This window comes from Nicotiana attenuata, unplaced genomic scaffold, assembly GCF_001879085.1.
Source record: "Nicotiana attenuata strain UT unplaced genomic scaffold, NIATTr2, whole genome shotgun sequence".
NCBI classification, from domain to species: domain Eukaryota; kingdom Viridiplantae; phylum Streptophyta; class Magnoliopsida; order Solanales; family Solanaceae; genus Nicotiana; species Nicotiana attenuata.
The window spans coordinates 88,182-116,170 of NW_017671297.1; the positions used below are offsets into that span (position 1 = coordinate 88,182).

Consider the following 27,989-nt stretch of genomic DNA (forward strand, 5'->3'; position numbering starts at 1 on the left):
CTTGACCCTCCTTGATCCAAAAACTATTTGCTGCTAGACATACTCTAGAAATTTCGATTATTGGCTAAAACTAAGCATACATCAAGGGCAGCAAACAATCAAAACTACCACAATGTCAATGACCATATAATGATTAACCAATCATTTTGGGGTCACTGGTCTAGCACCAGACATGCCTATAACCACAAAAGGATTAATCATTCAATTTTCGATTGTAACTTGTACCTTTACAATTATCTTTATAGTTTCCAGAGATATTTACTAATAAAAAATTCATTGAGTCTAAATGGCAGTCATCATTTATAAATGCAAGTAATAGATGTTAGCAAAGTAAATCCATAATTTCTCAAACTCTGAGACTATAGAGGGAGAGTAATCTATGTTGGCTCTTTGATTTAATATTTGTCCAAAAGTTCAGTAATCGTATTAGCATAATAAAGTGAGTCTCTACCAACTCACTTGAGGACGTATCTTTTTATTTGAGTTTCTATGCCTTAAGGTATCTCTCTATGAATCAGCTACACATAATCATGTAAATACAACCAAAATGGCCGACGACACACAAAGCCACTTCACAGGATGAATGATTACTAGATAAAACTAAACTAATAATCCTTTGCTACAGTCTGTCAAGGTTTGCATTAATATATTTCTTACATAATGCTTTTCACTTATAGAATGAATAGAACAAAAAAGAGTTTATGTGAAAGCACAGAAAAGTACCACGAGACGACGGAGTATTTCCAGCTACATTATACATATTGGGTGATTGTGGTATTCCCTCATGGCCACGGTTGGTATCAACGACCTGATAAATATTAAGACGTAAAATTATTTTATAAGATTAAAATTTTAGAAAATACGCCTAAATTTTTTGAAATTGAGTTACCTCTCCAGTTGAGACTCCATTGATATTCTGAGGCATAGGTAACTCATTTGGAGCAATTTTTCTCAGGACTTGCCGCATCCATGATAGTTCTTGTCTCATAAAACTCATTTCATCATTTTGTTTTTTATTTAACTCTTTTAACTCTGTTATCTAGTGCTTTAGTTCTTGTACAACCTCATCAGACGAATCCTCTATAACAATATTTCCTAAGGAAGATCTACTGCCCCACAACATAGAAGGGGTTGGACCAAGTCCTAATCCACGAACATACCCACTTTTATCATTTTCAACACTTGGGAATACACATCTCCTTCCCAAGCAACACTGCGGGGAGGCTGGTCATTTGATCCGTCAGTATCCCTCAACCTTTCGTTCATCATGTCCTGATTAATTAAGGGCATAACATAGTTAACAATATAGATAAATTTAATACACCAAAATTCCAATTTTCAATTCAGTTGTTCTCTTTAAGTTTTTCTTTTTTTTTTTAAATCTATTTCGTAGTTCAAGAAATAAAAGAAAGAGAAGAAATCTTACAACTGCCTTTGTAGACTCCTCATCCAATAGTCTACCATCCTTATGTTTTATGTGTGTCGGTATAAATATTTCTGCTCGTGTAGGCTCTATACCATTCTTGGCCTATTACAATAAATTTGATGTCAAATCTGCACGATAAAAGAGTTTTAAAATATTTTATTTTGTAATTACACATGTACCTGCGCATCCATTAAGGTGGCAATACTTTTGGATCCTCCTGTGTGAGTCATATTTTGTTTGGCCCTATTATTTTTATTTGCCTGGGTACACCTCTGTCATTGCAACATAAAATAATCAAAACAATATAACAATTAGCAACTAATGAAAATAATCAAAAGACCATAATAATAAGCAACAAATTGTGCATTTTTAAAGTTTATACCTTAGCTTTATCAGAAAGCCAATAAGAAACAAGACCAGTCCATTGATCCCTTGGTATGCGACTTGCTGGTCTATTCTTCAGCAAAGCATCTTTGGTCTTATATTTTTCAAAATATTCACTTTTTAAATCGCATTTGTAATCTTTCCATTTTTTTTCCAATTGACTTTAAGACATACGCTTCTCCACGTGTTGGGATAGAGAACTTTTTCTAAAACCAAAAACAAATTTACCAATAACATGTATTACAGGAATAACAGCAGCAGCAACAATAATAATAGCAATAATAATAATAATAATAATAATAATAATAATAATAATAATAATGTTTACCGTAAAAATAGTAATAACAATTAAATTTGATTATGGGACTCTAAAAATATGTGATCTATTTTTATGCTAGTTGTTAAGCAGTTGATGCTATGTATGTTAGACTTAGAAACGAAATAAGAGTTAAGGATAAGGTGATGATCAAACCGATAGGTTAACAATCGAGGCCTCGAGCTTGTCGATTCGGGAGCCTCGAGGTCGATTATGGAGCTCGGCTATGAGCTATCGAAGGCGGTCGAGGTATGACTAACAGTTATAATAAAATCAACGAAGGCTCTTTATGGCCAATGATAAGTAATAAATGATGAACAATTATGAAGATAGTAAATAGAATCAATAATATCAAGAGAATGTGTTAGAGAGCAAATAAAATGTTCTTGTATATTAGGTATGGAGCAATCCCTCCTTACAATATGACAAGGACCCCCTTTATATAGAAAGGGGGGATCCCATCCTAGTACAAACGCATTTATTACAAAGATATAGAGATGGGACAGCTAGTTGACGTCATGATGCGGGCTCAGCCTAGCCTGACAGACTTTGTCGGCTCTAGTTACACCCCTTGGGAACTCGCCTCTTTTCCAATATAGCCGTTGGTCTGCATTGCCCCGAGGTCGAGCGTCGACAGCCCTCGAAGGTGAACCTCGACCACAGTCTCGAGCCTTGGGAAGTATGTTCGCGGGGCATCATAATGACGGGGAAATTGGACTCCCCCGATTTTACCGTGCACAGATAGTCTCCGCGTTTCTTAGAGTGAAAGTGATAAGAAACGACCTTGAATTTTTGCCCCCTTTGATACTTTTGTAACGACGCCAGTCATAAGGTGCCAAAAGAAGATGCACACGCAGCCCCTGAAGGTATTCGCATTGATTATGGCAGTTAGCTGTCTCTTGGCCCCCTTCAACGTGTACGCAGGGCTTCTATAAATACTCCCCTTCTCGTTCTTTACAACTCTCTATATTTCCAAACCCTAGAAAAGGTTCGTTCTGCCTTTACTTTTGTTCTTTCTTAGGAACGCAACTCCCCTTTTTCTTCCGGACTTTTCTAGGAATGGCGAAAACTCCGCCTCTGCTTCTCAGGAGAATATGGCCTCATCCTCTTCGCTTTTATCTCAAGGTGAAGCGGCCATACCTTCTCGTGCTGAGGAATGTGTCCCAGGATTTTTTGCGATGGCTTCTGATTCTAAGGTCGAGAGGCCTTCTTCGAAGCTGGGGCATCGTGAGCCCGTGACTCAGTATATTAGCTCGATAACAGAAGTCAGAAGAGTGAGAGCTGATTGTCGCTGGGGGACGTTGTGCTCGTGGAGATCCCTACTTGGGAGGAAGATATTACGACATACAAAGCCAATTTTCTCAGTGTGTATACTTACCCGTTTACCATTGGGCCGGTGGGGCCATCTTCGCCCCCGATCGATCCCGTGATTCTCGACTTCTGCCAACAGTATCAAGTGACCCTTGGCCAAATTCATCCTTCATTCTGGCGTGTTGTTTATATGATCAGGTACTACTTGAACATGATCGAGGAGATGCCCTTCACCCTTGATCATCTGATCAGGATAAACAACCCCCGTCTCTTCTGTGGGGATCTAATCAAGCTCCGCTGTCGAGCCCCGAGGGCCCTCTTTGCCTGTACCGAGGAGCTCGGGAATGGGGGATGGATAAGCCGATTTATCCGAGTAAGGACTTCTGACCTGATCCCGGCGGAAAGGATGTTGTTCCTCGAGAAGTGGAATGTGGAACGTAAGTAGATACATTATATAGCATTCCCTCGCTTCTATTTGACTACATTCTTCCAGGTACTTAATTTTTCTTACCAATGCAGCCGCAGCAATTTACCCTGGCGCGGTTCTGGACCTCCCGAATTGGTCGGCCATCTGGACTCGATCTGCTCGTATGTTGAGCGAGTGTGGCGTGATCTATCCCAAGCTCGGTGGGAAGCTAAGGATCATGGTGAGCCTCTACCCCTGCTGTAGTCGCATTTTTCGATCTAAATTACTATTAGCAGCGTTCTCGTTCCCTGTGCTTACCTCTTGCATTTGTGTAGGACTGGGGGAAGTCCCTTTGATAAAGGGAGCATTGCCCGGCGGGGAGGGTGCTTTGTACCCGATGAAGGGAAGAAAAGACAAAGGGATTCATCGGACGGACCTTCGAAATCCAAGAAGATTAAGGCGGAAGAAACTAAGGCCGAACTGGCAGCCCTAACTCCGAAAATGGCGGGAAACCCTCGAGTTGAAGGTAAGGGGAAAATAGCTTCTCTACAGCGCCCGAGGGAGGGATAAACCTGGCCGATCCTTGGGCCGTAGAGATGGTGACTTCTGAGCCGGAGTCTGATGTCGTTGCGGCCCAGCTTCGTAGCGGAGAGACAACTGAGGGAGTATCGGGTGCTGCCCCGAGCTGGCCGGTGGCCAGGGTTCCCCTCTGGCTGGGATGCCTTCGGTAGGTGGTTCGGAGGGGCCTAGTTCTGGGGCCCTGAATGGACAAGGGATGATCCTGATTGACCCTGCTAGTGCCGTGGTCGTGATTGATTCCCTTCAGGGAATGACCCTACCTCCTAAGATAGTGCAAGATGCCCCGCACGAAGAATCTTCTGATGCGGGGATACCTATCAAAGGCGGAGATGCGCTCGAGAGGCTTCCAACCATTCCAGAGGGAATCCCTGAGATCGACGTTTCACTTGTCATTGGTGAGATGAGCAGGCTTTGAGAGCAGGTAATTTGCGCTAATCCTGTCTGTTGCTCTGGCCTCGGTTGCTCTGACCTTTGTCTTTCTAACTTGTCTTTTTTTGTGGATTCAGGCCAAGGCGCTTTATAGTCAGACTTTCACCCGGTATCAGGATGAGGTGACCCGTCATGAGTGCGAGAAGGCTCACCTTACTGAACAGGTTACCTAGTCCCCGTTTGCCATTATCTGAATGTTTTGCCAGATCCTAGTATTTTAACATCTTGGATCTGATTCGTGCAGTTTGAGAAGGAAGGTGCCCTGCTGAGGGAGGAGCTCCGGGCCAAAGACTCCGAAGTCTCGATCTCAAGCGGCATGTGAGGGAGATAACTTCCGAGAGAGATGCCCTCCAGGAGAAGGTGACCTTAGTCGGGTGTCAGCTTAGTGACGCGAGGGAGGATAGTGACAAGTACAGAGGTCTCCGTTCTGAGCTGGTAGCTGCATTATCCAGGATCAAAACTGAAGCTGAGGCGCTTATATCTTTGCATAGAGAGGATGCCATCGCGACAAGCTCTCACCCCGGGAGGGCGCCTGAGGAGGCCGATCCTAAATTAACTCGAGCTGTAGAGAGTGTTCGATTGGGATCTTGGAGGCAAGCTTTTGGGGACGTACATGCGGGAGATATCATTCTTCCTGCCGAGCTCGGGAGGGCGAAGACTCTAGAGAGGAAAGATGTTGTCTTGCTTGCTTTCGGAGGTGTGCCGGGCAATGGCTCAGGAGGTGATAAAAATGAAGGCGGAGCTCCCTGAGGGGAAGAGGCCATCGGAAAGGGGCCGCTGAAGGACCCGTAGTTGTTGGGGTGCAACCTTTGGTGGAGCCATCGAAGATATAGGCTCGATAACAGATTAGGATTCTGTTTGCTTCTCTCTTTGTAAGTTTTTTTTTCAATACTTGTAATCATCCCCCCTGTGGGCCATAAGAAGGCTTTTTATTTCCTACCCCTTCTTTCCGTTTTATTTTTCGAAAATACTATGTGATGTATTTTGACTTTCGACCCGAGGTCCCAGGTCTCGGGTTAGACCCTCAGACCTGGCTTTTTTATGCGTCCGGCCGGCACGACCTTTGATCTTAGCGCTGGTGACAGTGACTCGTACGTATTGGGTCGGTACGCCCTTTTAACGTAAGTTGTCATTTGAGCTCTGATGCTTTTCGCTCTTTGGCATTTTTAGTTAACTGTTCCGGGTTCAGTCTCCGAGTTGGGTTTCGACTCGAGCTCATTTGACCCTCAAGTTTTCGGATTCGTGAGGGCTGGCGACAATGGCTTTTACACCTTGGGCCGATACGGCCTTTTATGCGGGCTGGCGACAATGGCTCTTACGCCTTGCCCTTAGGCATATGTAGTTAACTATTTTGGGTTCAGTCTCCGAGTCAGGTTCCGACTCAAGCTCATTCGACCCTCAAGTTTTCGGATTTGTGTGGGCTGGCGACCATGGCTCTTACGCCTTGGGTCGAAGTGACCTTTTATGCGGGCTGGCGATAATGGATCTTACGCCTTGCCCTTAGGCATATGTAGTTAACTATTTTAGGTTCAGTCTCAGAGTCGGGTTCCGACTCGAGCACATTCGACCCTCAAGTTTTCGGATTTTTCTGGGCTGGCGACAGTGACTCTTACGCCTTTGGTCGAAGCGATCTTTTATACGGGCTATCGACAATGGCTCTTATACCTTGGGTCGAAGCGACCTTTTATTGGCTTTATTTTTCCCTCGTTAAGGACTTTTTGAAGTAAATTTTGCCTGACTCTTCGACGGTTCGATAAAAACCTCGATTTCGAGTTGTTATGTGGCGATGATCGAGCACCTCGGGGGTTTGTCTCGGAGGCTGAGTATCTCGAAGCCTGTGATTTGGAGCTGACATGGTTGAAGCTCTTTTGCCTATGTCGAGGGTATCCTGTTTAACCGGTTCTTTTCGAAGTAGATTCGAAGTAATTGAAGGCCTGTGATTTTGTAGCGACGGTCGGGCGTCCCCGACTCGCGTTAGTTTGGCTGGTACAGCCTTATGACCGTAGTCATTTGTGCTTGGCCGGAGCCGTTTTTGATCCCGAGTGAAGTAGTTTAGGTGTCTATATCGAGGGTATGCCTTTTAGGGGTCTTACAAGTTCAATATATAGCCTTAACTTTGAGATCAGGTTAATGCCTTTAGTAAGGTCTTACAAAATTTTCATGCCTTTGAGGTCTTACAGTTTTTAGATACTTGGTACAAGTATGGTTCATGCCTTGCTTGAGGCTTTACAGATATTGTTGCTGCCTTATGTAGGTCTTACGAGACCGAGTCTACCCGCTTGGGGTCTTATGGCCTCGGGTTTGTTAATGAATGGTGATTGGCGACAGTCCCCGAGTCATCGAGGGTATCCTGGCTCGGGAGCCTTCACTTGTATACTTGGTATTGCCTCATTGAGGGCTTACGTTTTGGCAATTCCAACCTTGAGGTCATGCGTTTTTTGAGATTTTGGCACCAGTCTCCGAGTGTTCGGGACACTTTCGGTTTTGGAGACATTTCATGATTTTGTTGTTGCCTCGTTGAGGGCTTATGAGTTTGGAGTTCCGACCTCAGGGTCGCTCAGGTGTCGAATTGTGTACGCCAGTCCCCGAGTGTTCGGGACGTTTTCGACGGAGGAGTCCTTTTTGCGAAAATGCTGAGTTTCTTTTGGAGTGTGAGATGCTTTGATAAAAGGTATTCTTCGATTACTTGGTACAGGTATACATGTTTTCTCCGTTGGGGGTCCGGCTATACGGACACAGTTCGTTTGATCGTTTGGCCCGGTACATCATTTTCCTATTGGGACCCCATTTGGTGTTTCTTGGTTTTTCCGATGGATGGCCTTCTGGAGGGATGCCCCCCAGTGTTCGAGGTTGATTGCAAAAGAAACCTTGAATACTTGTTGAGTCTTCCTTAGGTAGCATGTGGATGTTGCCTCGTTAAAAACCTTGCCGGTAAAACCCTCTTCGGGATAAAAACTCGATCGAAGGAAAAGAGTGCAACAGATGCTTTTAAAACCTTATGATCTTCGGGCTGGGTTAGCGCTTTGACTGCTTCGGTCGGGCGTCCGCACAGAGTTAGTGAGAAATATAAACTGAAAAGGGAGATGGTTATACCATAGTGTGGGATGTGCCGGTGATGTTTCAAGGTCCGATATGTCCTAGTCGCTTGTGATGAGGACATGGTACGGTCCTCTGCTTTGTTTAATTGGGCTTAACCGAAGATGTAGTTTGATTGCCTTTTGGCTCCTTTGCGGGTGGAGGTATTGGTGTCGGCGCCACATCGTGCACCGCGAACATTTCTCTTATCGCATGCTGTTCCCCATAGACGGTCTTAATCCCGTCCTTTTTCGGGAATTTCATCATTTGGTGGAGGGTGGATGGTACTGCTCTCATGCAGTGTATCCACGGCCTCCCGAACAAGCATTGTACCTCATGTCTCCTTCAATGACACGGAATTTGACATTTTGGGTTGTGCCGGCCACGTTGACTGGGAGGGTAATTTCTCCTTTCGTTGTTTCACTCGCCATGTTGTATCCGTTGAGGACTCGAGTGGCGGGCACGATTTGGTAAAGTAGTCCGAGCTGCTCTATTACCCTCGACCTGATAATGTTGGCCGAGCTACCTAGATCGACGAGTACACATTTTATTTGAAATGTATTTATGAGAAAAGAGATTACCAGTGCGTCATTGTGGGGTTGAGACAAGGTCTCAGTGTCCTCTTCGCTGAATGTGAGGGCATCCTCGGGTATGTACCCCCGGGTTCGCTTTTCTCTGGTGATGGATATTTTTGTCCTTCTTATCACGGGTTCCTGTGGGGCATCGATGCCTCCCAAGATCATGTGGATGACATGTTGCGGCTCATTCGTTTCGTTCTTCTTGGCCGCCTCTCTTTCTCGGAACTGATTTTTGGCCCGATCGCTTAGGAATTCTCGGAGATGACCTTTATTGAGTAATCTGGCTACTTCTTCCCGAAGCTGGTGGCAATCCTCGGTCTTGTGGCATGTGTGTTGTGAAATTCACACATTAAGTTATGATTCCTTTGCGAAGGATCTGATTGCACAGGCCCGGGCCACTTGGCATCTCTGATTTTGCTGATGGCGAAAATGGTGTCCGATACATCGACGTTGAAGTTGTATTCTGACAAGCGAGGTGCCTCCGTTAGCCCTGTATGCCTATCAAATCCGGCTCTGTTGACGAGTCCCCGAGGATTCTGTCCCCGGTCTATCCTTCGATCATTGCGGGTTATGTTGCGCTTCGAAGCGTTTCTCCTGTCTTCGATGTACGGCTGATACCTTTCTTTATTTGGTTTTAGCTCCTTTGCCAGAAGCCTGCTTGGGTATACTGAGCCCGAGGGGGCACCGAGCTGGCCGTCCTCGACCCTGATTTTTGATTGGTAACGGTTATGAACATCCGACCAAGTCACGGCCGGGTACTCGACTAGGTTCTGCTTCAGCTCTTTCGAAGCCACCGAGCTTTGTTCGTTCAGACCTTGAGTGAAGGACTGTACCGCCCAGTTGTCGGAGACTGGCGGTAGTTCCATTCGTTCCATCTGAAAGCGAGATACGAACTCTCGCAGTATCTCGTTATCCCTCTGTTAATCTTGAAGATGTCGGATTTCCTTGTTTCTACTTTGATGTGCATGTGCCCTAATGAAAGAATCCGCCAACATGGCAAATGAATCTATCGAGTTTGGGGCCAGGTTGTGATACCACATCATTTCCCCTTTATAGAGCGTTTCCCCGAACGTTTTCAGCAGGACGAACTCGATCTCGTCGTCCCTTAGGTCGTTGCCCATTACTGCACAAGTGTAGGCGGTGACGTGCTCGTTGGGGTCCGACGTTCCGTTATACTTTGGAAGGTCGGGCATTCTAAACTTCTTTGGAATGGGCTCCGGAGCCACCTCCTGTGGGAACGGCTTTTGCACGAACTTCTTCGAATCCACACCTTTCAGGATAGGGGGTGCCCCTGGAATCTGGTCGAACCTGGAGTTATAGGTCTCGATCTTTTTGTTGTTGGCCTCAATCTTCTTCTCACCCGATTCAATCCTCCTCGTGAGGTCCTCGAGCATCTTTACGATGGCGGGGTCGGCTGCCGACCCGTTGTTGCTCAATCTCTACGGTACCTGCTCGGCCGGGGGAGCCGTCTCCGGTGCAACAGTGCTGGGAATTTTCTGATGGCTTTGCAGCTGAGCTATTGCCAGCTGTTGCGCCTGCAACATTTCGAAAATAACGTGAAGGCTAACCTCTCGTTCTTCCCGAGCTGGGGTTTTCTAGGCTTCTTGTTGGTCGCTTTGGTGTATGCTCCTGTTAGTGTGGGAGCTTATTTCGACGTGTTGAGTGTCGCGCGAGACTTCATCCACCGGAATTGGTCCTGGTGCATTCTCAAGGTTTCGTGGTGGCTCACCAACACCTGGAACAGCCACACCATTCTCTCCGTGGTTCTCAAGATAGTTGTTTACTGAATCAGACATTTCGACCTGAAATCAAAGATCTTTGGACAAGAAAAAGCGTGAAAGATAACTTGCGTTGTGTAATGAAACCACCAAGAAAATAATCACTATTATTTTTAGCCCCACGGTAGGCGCCAAACTGTTTACCTGAAAATAGTAATAACAATTAAATTTGATTATGGGACTCTAAAAATACGTGATCTATTTTTATGCTAGTTGTTAAGCAGTTGATGCTATGTATGTTAGACTTAGAAACGAAATAAGAGTTAAGGATAAATCGCGATTTGTGCACAAAAAATATACAAAAACAAAGCCTTAATGCAAAGATAGTCCTCGAGTTAAGTGGTATTGGTGCACCAGAAAATATTTGTTTTTATCCAGTGGTAAGAAAACTTTCGCATCTCATAATCCAAGAGCTATAGCAGCAAAAGAAGTAAAAACAAGAACAGAAAACTCACGCAAATATTGGTTAATCCACCAGTATAAGAATAGATAATCCATAGCTTACTAACATGTATGTTCTGTGAAATGTGACTTAAATTGAAGACAAATAAAATATCGTATTTAATTCACTGAAAATAAATATCAAATACCTAAAAGTACTCTAATAACACCATCAAAAAATATTTAATAACTACCATCTATCTTATTCTCGATCACTTTCATTTTCAATGTCTTCCTCCATCAACATGAGCTTCACCTTCATTTGGAGAATTCTGATAATGTATATTCATATCAATTACTATCCCATTGACACCGCTTCTTAACCAATCATGACATTCATATTCTGAATCAGTAGTATTTTCTAAGAGCGTCGAGCCAGTGGCATCGCTCTGCATTGATGATTCAACCTGCATACTATTTTCCTCTCCCATATCAAAAATGTCTCGAGGTTTAATTAACCTAGGGACAAACCATTCATGATCCTTGGGATCTTGTACAAATATTACTTGTTGAGCTTGTTCTGGAAAGACAAAAGGCTCATGACTTTCTCGGTTGCCAGAGTCTATTAGGCTTTACTAGTGTAAAACCTAAGTCATCTTCCTTAACTCCTCTACCTTTGGTTACATCAACCAATCGCACTTAAACAAGACAACCTTAAATTCTTCATAGTAGTTTAACTCCACAATATCATTTAATCTGCCATAATAGTTGATATTTGTAGATTTTGGAGCTTTGTCACTTGTACTTGCATAACTTTCAGTTTTTGAAACGACCATAACACCATTTTGTGTCTCCATAAAAACTTCACTTTGTTTTGTTCGAAATCGATACCCGTTAATTACATTGAATGCCTTGAATCTTCTTGCAATGCGACTTGGCCCTTTTGCAACACCCCACTAAACAGCGGCGACCACCCCACCAGCAAATTTTGGCTTCTCAGATCTCAGGCGCAAATCAATCGTCTTCTGTTCCTTTCAGGTAAATCTAAGAAGCATTCTCTCTGTTGTTTCCTTTTTCAATTTCAGGTGAAAAGAAGCAAACTTTACTTCATATTGTTAAATTCTCTTTCCTTTTTTTGGCTCAATAACCTTCAGTTTGTTGTCAACTTGTCGATTTTGTATAGTAGTAAAAGTAGTACTTGGGATTATTCATTTAAGCCATATGTTTTCTAGTAGTGCTTACTACGCATGTTACTTGAATTTGGTGGAATTTGGCGATATTCAAATTATCTTGTCAAATTAGGAAAGCCTAATTCTTAATCGAAAGTTGAAGTGGAGAATAGGAAATAATCTGAGATCTAAGTAAACAACCCTGGATTTCTTATTTTTATTTTTTATTTTTGGTTTTTTTTGCTGATTCATTGAGTCTTAAAGCAATATTTTGTTTGTTCATAAACTAGCACCTTCAAATTTGCTTCATTTTTCTTTGTGTTTCGTTGCAATGGCTGGGCATCACCGGTGGTAGCGGTGAAAGCCCCCTATTTGTTTGGTTTTGTGGTATTTTGTGTGTATTTCAAGTTAGGGCCGGTGACTTTGGGCGGCGAGCGAGACGTGCACGTGTAAACAGTGAAGAACAACGCGAGTGTTAGCAAGGATCAACAGGAGTTGGACGTGAACGAGCTAGGTGGCCGCAACACCGTCGGGTATACCAAGACAATTCCCAGGTTCTACTCACGGGAGTTGGTACCTCCCGTTTTCCTGTTTCCCTCTATTGTGTTAGTTAAATTGCTGTCATCTTAGTTCTTATTAGTTTATTCACCGTATTAGTGTGCTGTAGTGGCAACTTGTCTTCTTCTAGTTTGGTCTGTTGTGTGTGTTAGTTATTCTCCTTAGTCTGCCGAAGGTATAGCGGCTGTGGTCTGGGATGGTCGAGTGAGTTCATGTCCTCGGGGGAAGCGGGGGATGGGTCGGGAGGTAGGGCGGGGGTTAGGGGGTTGGTTGGGAAGCAAGGGAGGTAAAGGGAACAAGGGTGTTTATCGGTTGAGAATTGGGTCATGGAACGTAGGTACATTGACAGGTTAGTATATAGAGTTGGCGAAGATCCTCCAGAAGAGGAGGGTCAATATAGCGTGTATCTAGGAGACAAGGTGGGTAGGGTCGAGTGCGAGGGACGCGGACGGGTATAAACTTTGGAACTCAGGAACCCAGAAGGGTAAGAATGGAGTGGGTATTTTGGTAGATAGGGAACTTAGAGAGTCTGTGGCCGAGGTTGGATGAATGAATGATAGATTGATGATTATTAAGTTGGTGGTTGGACAGTGCACCCTAAACGTCGTTAGCGCCTATGCGCCTCATGCGGGCCTAGATGAGGAGGCTAAACGGTGCTTTTGGGAGGAGTTAGATGAGATTATGCGTCAGGTACCACCTGCTGAGAAGTTATTAATAGGAGGGGATTTCAATGGTCATATTGGGTCGATCGCAGGTGGGTATGATGAAGTGCATCGAGGCTTCGGTTTTTGGGAGAGGAACGGAGGAGGAACCTCGTTGCTAGACTTCGCTAAGGCTTTTGGGTTGGTGATTGCAAACTCTAGCTTTTCGAAGAGGGAGGAGCATTTGGTTACTATTCAAAATGCGGTGGCGAAGACTCAGATTGACTATCTCCTCCTCAGGAGGCATGACAGAGGGTTGTGCAAGGATTGCAAGGTGATTCCAAGTGAGATACTCGTGACGCGACATAGGCTCTTGGTGATGGACGTTGCTATTATGGTGAAGAGGAGGAAAATGTCTGTTTGAGGAAGACCGAGAATCAAGTGGGGAGCCTTAACTAAGGATAAAGCCCAAGAGTTGGAGGGGCGGTTATCGGCTATGGGAGCTTGGAGGAGCAGTGGTGATGCAAGCACTATGTGGTCAACGACAACAGACTGTATAAGGGAGGCTGCGAGAGAGGTGTTTGGGGTCTCGACGGGCGTCTCTAGCCGGCACAAAGGATCCTGGTGGTGGAATGAAGTGGTACAAGGCAAAGTGGAAGCGAAGAAGGAGGCTTACCGGACGTTAATGGGGAGCATAGGTGAGGAGGAGAGGCGAGCGTGCATGGAGAGGTATAAGGTACTTAGGAAGGAAGCGAAGCTGGCGGTCACAAAGGCTAAGATTACAGCTTACGGTCGTATGTACGAGGAGCTAGGGGAAAAGGCGGGGAGAAGAAGTTAATTAGGCTGGCCAAGCTAAGAGAGAGGAAAGCTCGAGATTTAGACCAAGTGAGATGCATCAAGGACGACGATGGTAGAGTATTGATGGAAGATTCCCAGATTGAGAGGAGATGGCAAAATTACTTCCAAAAACTTCTTAATGAAGTAGGGGATCGGGATATTGTTCTAGGTGAATTGGAGCATTCCAAGAGTCACAGTGACTCTGGGTACTACAAGCGCATCAAGCTTGAGGAGGTCATGGGAGCTATGAGTAAGATGAGTAGGGGCAGAGCGACCGGGCCTGACGAGATTCCGGTCGAATTTTGGAAGTGTGCGGGGAAAGCAGGTTTGGAGTGATTGACTAGGTTGTTGAATGTTATTTTTAAGGCAAAGAGGATGCCGGATGAGTGGAGGTGGAGTACGGTGGTCCCATTGTATAAGAACATGGGTGATATCCAGAGTTGTAACAATTATAGGGGTATCAAATTACTGAGTCATACTATGAAAGTGTGGGAGAGGGTGGTTGAAGCGAGGTTGAGGATGACGGTGTCTGTTTCCGACAACCACTTTGGGTTCATGCCGGATCGTTCTACTACAGAAGCTATACACCTTGTTAGGGGGTTGGTTGAACAGTATAGAGATAGGAAGAAAGACCTGCACATGGTGTTTAGTGACCTAGAGAAAGCGTATGACAAGGTTCCTAGAGAGGTTCTCTGGAGAAGCTTGGAGGAAAAAGGCGTGTCGGTTCCCTACATTATGGCAATTGAGGACATGTATGATGGGGCAAAGACTCGGGTTAGGACAGTAGGAGGCGACTCTAAGGATTTTCCGGTTGTTATGGGGTTACACCAAGGTTCTGCGCTCAGCCCGTTCTTATTCGCCCTGGTGATGGACGCGTTAACACACCACATTCAAGGAGATGTGGCATGGTGCATGCTATTCGCCGATGACATAGTTCTGATTGATGAATCGCGAGCCGGTGTTAACAAAAGGCTGGAGGTTTGGAGATAGGTTCTTGAATCTAAGGGTTTCAAACTTAGTAGGACGAAGTCGGAATACCTGGAGTGTAAGTTCAGTGCTGAGCAGGGGGAAGTGGGCGTGGATGTGAGGCTTGAATCACAGATCATCCCGAGTAGAGGCAGCTTCAGGTACCTTGGGTCGGTTATCCAGGGGGGAGGGGAGATCGACGAAGATGTCACACACCGTATTGGAGTAGGATGGATGAAGTGGAGGTTAGTATCTGGAGTATTGTGTGACAAGTGAGTGCCACTGATACTCAAAGGTATGTTCTATAAAGCGGTGGTTAGACCGACCATGATGTATGGGACTGAGTGTTGGCCTGCTAAGAAGTCACATAGCCATAAGATGAAGGTAGCATAAATGAGGATGTTGAGGTGGATGTGCGGGCATACTAGGATGGATAAGATTAGGAATGATAATATTCGGGAAAAGGTGTGCGTGGCTCCCATTGATGACAAGATGCGGGAAGCGAGGCTCAGATGGTTCGGGCATGTTCAGAGGAGAAGCCCGGATGCTCCGGTAAGGAGGTGCGAACGGCTGGTTGTGGAGGGCACGAGAAGAGGTAGAGGGCGGCCTAAGAAGTATTGGGGGGAGGTGATCAGGAAGGATATGGCGAGGCTTCAGATTTCAGAGGACATGGCACTTGATGGGAACATGTGGAGGTCGAGTATTAGGGTTATAGGTTAGGAGGTAATTGAGTCTTGCCTTATTTCATAACTTTGTGGGACTAGTTTGGTAGGGATACTATTTCGCTTTTGCTTTGCATCTTTCTTCTGGATTTCATGTTGTTCATATTTTTCCTATTATTTCTGTGGTGTTACTGATATTGTCTCCTTTTGTCTTTTTGTCCTCTTGAGCCGAGGGTCTTTCGGAAATAGCCTCTCTACTCCTTCGGAGTAGGGGTAAGGTCTGCGTACACACTATCCTCCCCAGACTCCACTAGTGGGATTTCACTGGGTCATTGTTGTTGTTGTTGTTGCTTCTGCTATTGAACCTTCTGGGTTTGCACGATTATGAACATATAATTTTAAAGTACACAAGTATCTGTAGAATAAAATAATGTTATTAGTGTAATATTTTTATAGTTAATAAAAGCTTAAGATATGCAATAATAATTTAATGGTATTCTTCATACCTCTCAATTGGGTACATCCAATTGCCATGTGAATGACCAAGTGTACCATAATAGTAAAGAATGACGGGAGGAAGAATTTTTCCATATTAGACAATGTTACTACAATTTTTTCTTCAAGTAACTCTAACTTTTCTATTTTAAGCACTTTGCTACAAAGAACCCGAAAAAATGTGCATAGTTCAATTAAAACAGAACTAACTCTTTTATTTGTTGACCTTCGCAATGCAAGAGGAAGAAGTTCTTGCATTATAACATGGCAATCATGAATTTTTAGCCCCGATATTTTTCTTTTGCGAATGCAACGTGAGATATTAGACGCATGGCCATGTGGAAACTTGGCATTTTGCAATACTTCATAAAATAACCTTTTTTTCGTTTAAGACATTGTGAAAAAAGTAGCAGGAAGGTATGTCCTCCCACTAGCTCGAGTTTGAGGCCATAGGCTTGGTCTTATTTTCATCTCCTTCAAGTCCAATTGAGCTTCTACGTTATCTTTTGACTTTTACCAAGACCCAACAATGTATAAATTAAGTTATCACACACATTCTTTTTCATGTGCATCACATCAAGATTATGACGCACCAAGTTATACTCCCAATAAGGAAGATTGAAAAAAATACTTCTCTTTTTCCATGTGTTTTTCATCACCCCGCTTACATCTTCACTTGATTGGCCGGGAGTAAACTTTTTATCTCTAACTTGATTTAGAACTAGTGATCCAGATACTGGATAAGGTGCAGGTCTTGATTCTTTAATCCCATCAAACGATTTTGTATCATTTCGATATTTGTGCTCAGGCTTCAAGAAACATCGATGGCCCATGTAACAAAATTTTTTTCCATGTTTGGGTCTTCTAGATTCAGTGTTTATGTTACAAGAAAGGCATGCAAATTTACAATAAGTGCACCATCCAAAGAGATTAGTATGCTGGAAAATTATTTATAGTCCACATGAGAGCTGCTCGCATTTTAAATGTCTCCTTAGCAATGGCATCATATGTTTCTACCCCGACATCCCATAATTCATTTAACTCTTCTATTAAAGGTTCCAGAAAGACATCAATGTTATTGCCAGGCATTTTTGGTCCAAGAATAAGTAATGACAAAATAAAAAACTCTTCCTTCATGCACATCCAAGGTGGGAGATTATATGACATTATAATCACTGGTCATGTACAATGAACAGTTCGCATTGTACCAAATGGATTAAATCCCTCAGAAGCTAATCCTAGACGAATATTACGGAGATCTCTAGCGAATACTGGATATTTTATTATCGAAACTTTTCCAAGCTTCAGAATCTGCAGGATGTCGTAAAACTCCATCTTTGTTGTGTTCTTCATGATGCCACCGCATTAGCTTAGATGTTTCTGAAGACATAAATAATCTTTGTAACCTTGATTTTAAAGGAAAACACCTTAGGACCTTGGCTGAAATTTTTCTATCAATTTTTTTCCATCTAGAAGCCCCACAAATTAAGCATTTATTAACATCCTTACTAGCAAATTCATTCCTAAAAAGCATGCAATCATTGGGACAAGCATGAATTTTTTTGTACTTTAAGCCCAACACTTCAACTATCTTTTTAGTCTCATAGAAAGAAGGAGACAACTTTTCCCCCTCAGGCAATGCATCTTTTAATAGTCCAAGCAAAGTATTAAAAGATTCATTTGTCCTTTTGAACGACCGTTTCATATTGTAGAGATGCAGCAGAAACGATAGTTTATTAAACTTCTTGCATCCAGGATATAGTTCTTCATGAATCCTTCAAGAGTCGTTCAAACTTATCCACCTCTAGATGAGACTAATTTATAGATGGATTAGTATTATTTTCTTCTGAGTTTGGCTCCATCTCACCCCTTTCACTAATATCACTATCCATAGACTGGGTAAAGCCTCCAGAAGCATCATGTGTCATTCCTCTCATATCATCACCCCTTATAGTTAATTGTCTGTAATTATCTACTTGAGTACTATTTGATTCATTCAGAGACTCCCCATGACAAAATAAAGTATCATGTGATGGCATAACACCATTAACCACAAGATGATCATATGCAGTTGCCCGATTTACTTGATAGTATAGCACACATTGTGAACAAGGACATGAAATTGTTTCTCTTTCACGAAAGGCATAGTTTAGAAAATTCTCTACTCCATCCAAATATTCTTTACTGACTCTATCATAATACATCCATTTCTTACTTCTAGGCTTGTCCATAACTGTTCAAGGAATTTTTTTTCTTTTCTACAATTACAATAATAGCTAAAAATAATTTAGTATAAAAGAGAAAATAACCTAAATGGTAGTTCTAGAAAAAATATAGTTATAGATGAGATATTAACATAATTATATAGCTCAAAGAAGTCATTTCAACAATAAAAAATGTACTATATTTTAAGGACAGGGAACAACTTGAAAACAGTAAGAAATGCACATTAAACTATTATTTGGTATTAAAACACCAGTTTCTAGTTTATTTTTGTAATCTTAATCTTCAGTTTCTGTATCTACATTCTATGAAAGTTCCTTTGTTTTAAGATGATGTTTTTTTAAATAATGACAAAGCAAAATAACTAGTTTAGTACTATTTTGAGGATCCAGTGTCTGACTCTTAGGAGATAGATTAAAGTCTTTTTTCATCGCTTATCAGTTATTACTCTATTTAACACCAGACAAGAGAAAAAAAGAAAAAGAAAAGACACAACGTGCTATTTAATTTACTCAAAACAAGACTATATATGTAAAAAGGAAAAAAAGCCAATGATACAAACAAAATAAAAACAAAGAATAACATGGGCTATCGAAAGTACAAAATGAGAATAAACAGAATAACTGAACAATCAATTTTAATAAACCAGAAACCTAAACCATATAGACGAATCATTACTTAAAAAAGAGACAAACATTATGATAATATTAACACATACATTATCTTCATACTTAGGTTTATTGTAAACAAAAACAAATATTCAAATTACCTTTCCTGAACAGAAAAATAAAAAAAAATTGTGCAGAGCAAATTATTTTTAGGTAGGAGGTGTGTCATGATTTGAGTAAAGGAACAGATGCTACAGGTGTTAGACATGCTGTGCAAGTTGAAAAAACTGGAGGAAGTAGGGTCCAGTTGTTCCTGTAGGAGATGCTTCAAAGTGTGTGACTGCATCAAGTCGTGATAATATTCCAGTTGATCGATCTCTAGCTAGAGTTTCCAATGCAGTCAGTTTGGCTAGGGATACAGTGATGATGAAGGGGACTGATCAGGTTGTTAAAACTGGGAATCCTATGGTTGAAATCTCAGCAAAAGTTGATGAAGATCGAGCTGTTATGAATCGAGTGGAACATGTGGCTTTTCAGACTGCCACACCTGATCGAGTTGCTGCTACAGATAATAAGGGAGCTGTTAAAGATGTTCCTAAGGCAGCTGTAGTTCAAACAGAAGCTGGGCAATTTCTTGAAGAGAAAAGAGGTGCTGAACAGGATAATAGTTTGAAAGACATACCTACTACCACAATATTGTCAAGGATGTATACAACATTGGGAACAACTGCACAAATTAAGGGTGCTACTATTGGTAATGAATGGGCTGTTTCTCAGCAGGAAATAGCTAAAAAAACTGGGGCTGAGACCAGTGGGATTTTGGCTGATCGTGTAGGTAATGAGGTGCAGAAACAATATGGAATGACCGGGCAACCTTGTAATGTTGAGGCTGCTGATACACACCAAATATCAGGATCACATGTATCTGTGAAAGCTAATCAACTTGCAGCTGATGGTGTGGTTCAGGAATATGCATAAAACTCAGTTAGGCATGTATGTGCAGAAGATATCCCTACTGCTACCTTATTAAGAGCTAAAGTTGCTGTGAAAGGAGCTGATGCTAAGCGTGCTAGAGCTCCTGGTGCTAGACAAGATAGAAAGGAAGCTGAGCAGCAGAGTAATATGGATAACTAGATAATGATTTCCAGCAAAAAAAGCCACTCCAAACACTAAGAAAGTGCAGCAAACTGAAAAAGCAGGTACAGTACGTGAAACTGAGGAGCAGTCTCTCAAATCTCCCCCCAGGTCTGGTGCACAAACAACTGTTACTGCTAATGTTGGTGCACAAACTATTAATGCTGATACTGGTGCACAAACAGCTGCTACTGATGATGCTGGCGCACAAACAACTCGACTGGAATTTGCACCTACGCGAGCTAGGAAACCTAAAGGAGTATCCTCTAACTTATTGACTAAGGTTGATGGGATAACAAAGAACAAAACTAAGGGTGGCAGGAATGAAGCGGTGCGTTTCAAGTAGGCAAGGTAACTCTTCGTTGGTGGAAAATACGCAGCAGCAGTCAATTTTCCCACTTGTGCAACAGAATGTCTCAAAAGCTATCATAGCTCAAAATGCTTTTGATGCACTTACACATAAGGAGGATGTTGGAGTTAACTTACCAGCCTTAAGAGATGATAATGTGCAGCAGATAATTCTGCCTCGTCCTAGCAGTGAGGGGAAGTCTAACGGGCAGAGGGTATCAGCTGTGGGGGACAACAAAGCAGAGCTGTGTGATCGAACTAATGATGCAATTGAAGTAGTTGAAAAAGCTGAAGCTACAGATGCACTGAATGGAGGTGCAAAGAGTGATAACACTTCTGTGAAGAAGATTGAAAACTGGACAATAGTATCCAGTAAAAAGGAACTCCAAACAATTTTAAGATGCAGCAGACTGAAAAGATCAGTACAGACGCACCAGCAACTGTCCAGATCGCAGCATTAGACTTGAAGAGTTTTAAACAGTCAGGTGAGATATCAAACAAGGCTTTGATCTCAGACCATGAACGGGCACTTTTGAATGCTTTGGACAGTCCAAAACCTCATAAATGTGTATATTCAACTGGCTCAAAAACGACATGCTGAAGTTTCAGAGGCAAAGAGACATGAACCAGGTAGTGTACAACCGGGTAAGAAGCGCACCAATATAACTGAATTTAAAGCTTCCGCAATGAAGCATAATGACATGAAGAGGCATGAACCATTATGGATGGTTATACAAGAACTAGCTAATCAAACTAGAGGCCAACTTACGTGTTGCCATTTCCGACAAAGGTGACGAAGATGAATTGATTGAATTTTGTCCAAAAGAGGTGGCTAAAAGTGGAGATTTATCTCCTATGCATAGAGGAAAAAGAAGGTGAATCAAGAAATAACACTAAGGCAACTCCCAATGAGAGCTGCAAAGCAAAAATGGGTTTCCCCCGCCACATCAACAAGGTCCAATAGATCGGAGAAGAAATGAAGAATTTTGAAGATTTATTGAAGAGGAATTTAAGGAACTTCATATTGAATAACTCACAAGTATGATAAATGAGGGCCAAGCCTAGTAGTATAATTTGCCCCAAAAAGGAAAGGTAAGATGGTAAAAGAAAACACAAAAAAGGAATGAAAAAAATCAAAGAAGATTATGATATACCAATTCAAAAACACGGCTTGAACCTGATACAATTTCAGGACGATAATCATTAAGAAGCACCTAAGACGATCGCTCGCAAACTATAACTAAACTTCATTATAATATAAATTTGTTCAATGAATCAACACCATTTAAACACCTAATAAGCCGCATTATACAAAACGAATTCATGAAAACTAAATAACTCTATCAAACTGTGGAAAACCTAACTACCAATACTGTTTTTTTTTTAAATCTTTAATTGCCACATGAATTCCATGGAATGAAGCTTCAGATTTTTTCACCATTAAACTTCACTATTGACACAACAGAATGATAAAAAAGTGTTCAACCTGAAGTTTAATTGATATTTGAATTTGTGAGAAGTTAATATGTATAACATAATTGGGATGGAGAAGTAGCACCATAGAATCCAGAGATATAGCACAAAAATAAATATATCTCAGTAAGCAAAAAGTGCAAACCAAATTAAAGTTATAATTATCAATAGAAAAAGTTTCATCCTTCACTTCAAGAACATGAATCAATTTGACAATATCCTAAAAGATAGAGATAGAGATAGAGGTGTATAAAGAGAAATTAAGATAAAGATATAAAAGTATAGAAGAATAGATAGAAATCATACCTTTCAATTGGCGAAAATTTTGGTTGCTAGAGGCGAACGTTTTCTTACACCATGAAAATTGTAAAAAGTTTTTTAAGAATGAGACCTAATTCTTAGAGGCGTAGGTTTTCCTTTTTTTAGGCAAATCAGAGAAGTGATATACTATTCAGGCGGGAGAAGATTTAGAGGGGAAAAAAATTGGAGGGAAAAGAAAAAGTAAAAATAAAAGCTTAGCAAACTAATTCTCTTGAATCACCGCTAAAAATATACTTATTGCTGGAAAATATTTATTAGCTGCTAATATTTTGCCTTCACTAAATAATTTAGCAGCAATTAAGTTATTGCCATTAAATAATTGCCGCTACAACCATGTTTTGTTGTAGTGTTGCCTAGCGGTTTGGGTAAGGTGTCATCACGACTAGTGAATTTTGGGTCATGACATTGCATTCTCCATTTCAATTCCTAAATGCTTAGATTACCTGCAATTATCGTACTTCGACCGCAAGGAACAACCTGCGGAATGCATAGCTGAACAGAGTCCGAAGATATTTATTTGCAACCATAGTATTAAAACATCAACTTCAAATCGCAAAATATGTTTCGAAGCCTTGCAATCTGTCTTTCAAAGCAGTCGATGTTCAATCAATGGAGGGCACAATTATGTGAGTGCCAACATGGAAAATGTAGTTGATCGCAAACATAACACAATAAAGAATTAGGGGTATAGACAATAAATTTGCGTCAAGAAAATAATCGAGACCGAAAAATATTGCAATAATCGTAGTATTTTATTTCAAATATCTGAGTGTTACAATCTCTATGGTTCCTCTGATTCTTCTTTTCCCATATAAATTCAAGGGCCTTTGAGCTGGATCTTGAACCTATATTTATTGTCACGAACGATGATATTGAATTCAACTAGCACGAACTTTGATTTAAACTCATACTCCTTGAATCTTGATTTGTTCTTCGTTCTTGAGCTTGAACTTGATTTCTTGAACTTGAACTTGATTGTTTGGAGCTTGAAACTTATAGAGAAATTTACGGCATTTGATCCACGAGCTCTCTCTTGCTTCTTGTTATAACTTCTGGTATCTTTTCTGAGTTATGAAGACCCCTATTTATAGTTGTGGGAGGGAAGAGTTGTGACGAGAACAAACTCTTTCCGACCAATCAGATTGAAGCGTGACAAGGACGTATTTGATTGGCCAAAATATGTCACTTGACCATGTGGCGCAGTTTCATTGGCCATTTAATTTGACTTGGCATGCCTTGTCATTCTGACACGTGGCACGATCCTATTGGGTCTTTTGTTTGACTTGGCGCGCCACATCATTTGACGCATGGCGCCAAACTGGGCCTCTAGGAAGATGACAAGTTGGGCTTAATGAAGTGGGCTCATGTAATGACCCGGCTAGTCGTTTTAAGAATTAATGCTCCGTCCCCTATTAACTGCATTCCCCGTGTTTGTTTCTGCTATTGTGAGTTGTCGGGAGGATTCGTTTTGAGTTTCGGGGTGTTTTGGGACACTTAGTCCCTAAATGAGAGCTTAAGCTTTAAAATTTGGACTGTAGTCGGAGCAGTGTGATGACGGCCTCGGAATGAAATTCCGTCAATTCCGTTAGCTCCGTTGGGTGATTTCGGGCTTAGGGGCGTGTTTGGGTTGTGTTTTGGAGGTTCGTAGCTTAATTAGGCTTGAAATTCCGAAAGTTGAATTTTTGAAGTTTCCGGTTCGATAGTGAGATTTTGATATCGGGTTCGGAATGGAATTCCGGAAGTTAGAGTAGGTCTGTTGTGTCATTTGCGACGTGTGTGCAAAATTTCAGGTCATTCAGACGAGGTTTGATAGACTTTTTGATCGAAAGTGGAAAATGGAAGTTTTGGAATCCTTAGGCTTGAATCTGAGGGTGTTTTGATGATTCGATGTTGTTTTGAGTGTTCCGAAGATTCGTACAAATTTGAATAGTGGTATATGACTTGTTGGCATGTTTGGTTGAGGTCCTGGGGGCCTCGAGTGAGTTTCGGTTGCTTAACGGAAGTTGAATTGGAGTTACGAAAATCTGAAGTTGGCTGAACCTGTCATAATCGCACCTGCATGTATGGGACCGCAGGTGCGGCACCGCAGAAGTGCTATGGGGATCGCAGGTGCGGGCTAAGGCTTGAGTGGAGTTGGTCGCAGATGCGGCCCAAGGACCGCAGAAGCGGACCGTATCTGCGAGTTGGGAGCGCAGGTGCGAAAGTGTGGGTTTTAACGAAAAGTCGCAGGTGCCGTTTATTTTCCATAGAAGCGGGACCGCAGGTGCGGTCCCATGGTCACAGAAGCGGATTCGCTGGTCAGAAAAAGGGATGAAACGAGGGTTTGAACTCAAAACCTGAAAAAACGATTTGGAGCTCGGTTGAGGGCGATTTCTCGAGGGTTTTTGAAGGAGAAACATTGGGTAACGTTTTCTATCTTGATTTTTATCCTAGAACTATAACCTATTGTTGTTTTCCTCTTCTAATTAAGGAAATTGGGGGTACAAGTTTGGAAAATGGGAGAAGGTTTCCCCAATTGAAAATTCGAGTTTTCAGTGGGATTTTGACGTTGGATCTTGGTGATTTTTGTTTGAATGTGTTCGTGAGTGATTGGGGGTTCTGAATTTGTAATTTTACCCAATTCCGAGACGTGGGCCCGGGGGACTTTTTGGGCGATTTTCGTAATTTCGCGTGTTAGCTTCGAATTTATTAGTTGAATTAGCTACTTGAATTTATATTTACATTATGCAATTAATTTGAATAGATTTGGGCCATTTGGAGTCGGGTACTCGTGGCAAGAACGTGATTTCGAGTTGATTGAGCTAGTTCGAGGTAAGTGGCTTGCCTAACCTTGTGTGGGGGAAATCCCCTTAGGATTTGGTGTTGTGGATATATGAAATGCCTTGTACGTGAGGTGACAAGCGCGTACATGTGCTAATTTTTGAAAAATCCTACTTTCATTAAGTAACTATAATTGTGTTTTCTTCCTTGTGTACACTACTTTCAATTTAAGTCTACTGTTAGTTTAGGGAAGTATATCTAAGTGACTTAACTGCTTTACTTGCTCAAACTGCTTTGTTTGAATTCTGTGCAGCATGCTAGGTTGGAAATACCTGTTTTTTCTTTGTATGAAATTGGATATAATTGAATATTCTTCGTGATGTTTGCTGTGTGTTTACTTTGGGACTACAGGCGATATCCCGGTAGATCCCCCTTGCCTGTTTATTTGGGACTGCGGATTGGTATTCCGGTAGATCCCCCTGCACATTTATATTGGAACTACGGGACAACACCTGGTAGATTCCCCCCGTACTGGATATTTACATTTGGGACTACGGATTTGTATTCCGGTAGACCCCCTGAGCATTATGAACTAGACTACAGGATGACACCCAGGAGATCCACTGGATATTTACATTTGGGGACTACAGGACGATATCCTGGGAGATTCCCGGTTTCTATCTCTATGTGGAGTCACATTCTTTCTGTGATATTTCTCTCCATTGTAGTTGTTTTTATCTTTATTATCTTGTGTTACTTCTTACTGTTTTATATCTTGATATATATATATATATATATATACATATATATATATATATATATATATATGTTTATGACCGCTAGGGCCCTGACCTTCCTCGTCACTACTCGACCGAGGTTAGGCTTGGCACTTACTATGTACCGCCGTGGTGTACTCATGCCCTTTCCTGCACATGTTTTTCGTGTGCAGATCCAGGTTCATCGGCTCAGCCATACCGTTAGTGAGCCGAGGCGACCTTCAGAGACTTTGAGGTATATCTGCCGCGTCCGCAGACCGAGGAGTCTCTCTCTCTATTCCCTCAGTTAGATATAGATCTTCTGTACTTTCTTTTAACTAGACATTCTGGAGTTAGAACCTTATGTAGTGCTTCTCAGCTTGTGATTTCATGAGATTCCAGGTTTTGGGAGTTGATTCAGTTTTTGAGAACATGTATTGGTTTATGCCGGGCGGCATCTTAAATGTTTCTATTTTATTTATCCTCAGTTTTTATTCGCTTTTCGTATTTCATTTCTTTTTCGCAAATTGTTAGGCTTAACTAGTCGTAGAGACTAGGTGCCGTCACGACAGTTCACGGAGGGTGAACTTGGGTCGTGACAAGTTGGTATCAGAGCTCTAGGTTCATAGGAGTCATGAATCACAAGCCGGTTTATTAGAGTCTCGTGGATCGGTACGGAGACGTCTGTACTTATCTACAAAAGGCTATGTAACTGTTAGGAAAATTCCACCTCATTTGATTTCCTTGTCGTGCGAGATTTTTGACATCACAATTCTAAACCTCTGTCTCTGTGACGACCCAAAGGGGTCATCACTTGTTTTCTTACCATCCTGTACTTCCGAGGCCTTGAAAACCTCATCTAGGGTTGCCTCAATTTGCGTGCGCAGTCCGGGCGCGTAGCCGGAAAGCTTAAATATGAATTCTGTGAGAAAAATGCTAAATTTTGATATTAAATTAAATAAATTTGACTTCGGTCAACATTTTGGGTAAACGGACCCGGACCCGTGATTTTGACGGTCCCGGAGGGTCCGTAGGAAAATATGGGAGTTGGGCGTATGCCCGTAATCGAATTCTGAGGTCCCAAGTCCGAGAAATGAATCTTTGTATGTAATTGTTTCCTGGAAATAGTTAAGGAAATTGGAAATGAAATTTGATTAGAAGACTATGGTATCGTGCCGGTATTTTAGTTCAGGCGCCCGGTACATGTCTTATATATGATTTAAGCACTTTCTGTAAAGTTTGGTTGAAAACGGACGTCGTTTGACGTGTTTCGGACATAAAATGGGAATTTGATGTTTTATGAAAATTTCGAATAAATCATGAGTTTTGAGGCTTGATTCGATGTATATGATGTTATTTTGGCGATTTGATCGCACGGATAAGTCCGTAGGATATTTTTTGAGGTTGTATGCATATTTGGTTTGGAGCCCCGAGGGCTCGGGTGAGTTTTGGATAGGTGTCGGATTGCATTTTTGAACTTTGTAAAATCTGGTATGTTTCCTTCTGTGATCTTCGCATTTGCGAAGATATGCCTCGCAATTGCAAGCTCGCAAATGCGAGCTTTGCATCGCAATTGCGAAGCCTAGAACCTGGGCCTATGATCGCAAATGCGATCCAACTCCTCGCAAATGCGAACTAAGAGAATTTTAGCACTGATCGCAAATGCGACCTCAACCCTCGCAAATGCGAAAGTAGGGTGGTCGCAAATGCGACTTACCCTTCGCAAATGCGAACACTGGCAAAATAATAAGGGTTCGCAAATGCAAACCAGCCTTCGCAATTCCCACGTTTGGTCGGGGTTCGCAATTGCGAACCCCTGTTCGCAATTGCGATATCTGCAGCCCAGCAATTTCATAACTTAGTCGAATTTCCACCATTTTTCATCATTCTTTCAAGACCCAAACCCCATAGGCGATTTTTCAAGGACAAAACTTCTTCCAAATCATTTGTAAGTCGATTTTTACTTAATTCTTTCAATCATTTACATCATTTAACATGTTTTCCACTTAAAATCAATGAATTTCATGGGTGAAATTGGGGGTTTGGGGTAGAACCTAGGTTTTTTTAAAATTGGGGATTTGGACCTCAATTTGAGGTCCGATTTCAAAACAAATCACATATTTGGGTTCGTGGGGAAATGGGTAACCGGGTTTTGGTTCGAACCTCGGGTTTTGACCACGTTGGCCTGAGGGGTATTTTGGTCATTTTACCTAAATTTGCGTCTTAGCTGTAAATTAAATAGTAGAATCAGTTGCTTGAGATGTTATTTACGAGATGTAATTGAAATGAATAGATTTGGGCCATTTGGAGTCGGATACTCGTGGCAAAAGTGTGGTTTCAAGTTGAATTTGGAGCCGGTTTGAGGTAAGTGGCTTG

The 27,989-nt window shown here is 42.0% G+C and overlaps 1 long non-coding RNA gene across 1 annotated transcript; it reads right to left on the bottom strand.

The window, feature by feature from the left end:
- Positions 1-434: 434 nt before the first annotated feature.
- LOC109207371 lies at positions 435-22,278 on the bottom strand. Its single transcript, XR_002065000.1, has 6 exons — positions 22,084-22,278; positions 1,809-2,016; positions 1,606-1,698; positions 1,427-1,528; positions 890-1,272; positions 435-808 (listed from the first exon to the last, which is right to left on the bottom strand). It is a non-coding gene; the product is annotated as an uncharacterized LOC109207371 (long non-coding RNA).
- Positions 22,279-27,989: the final 5,711 nt, after the last annotated feature.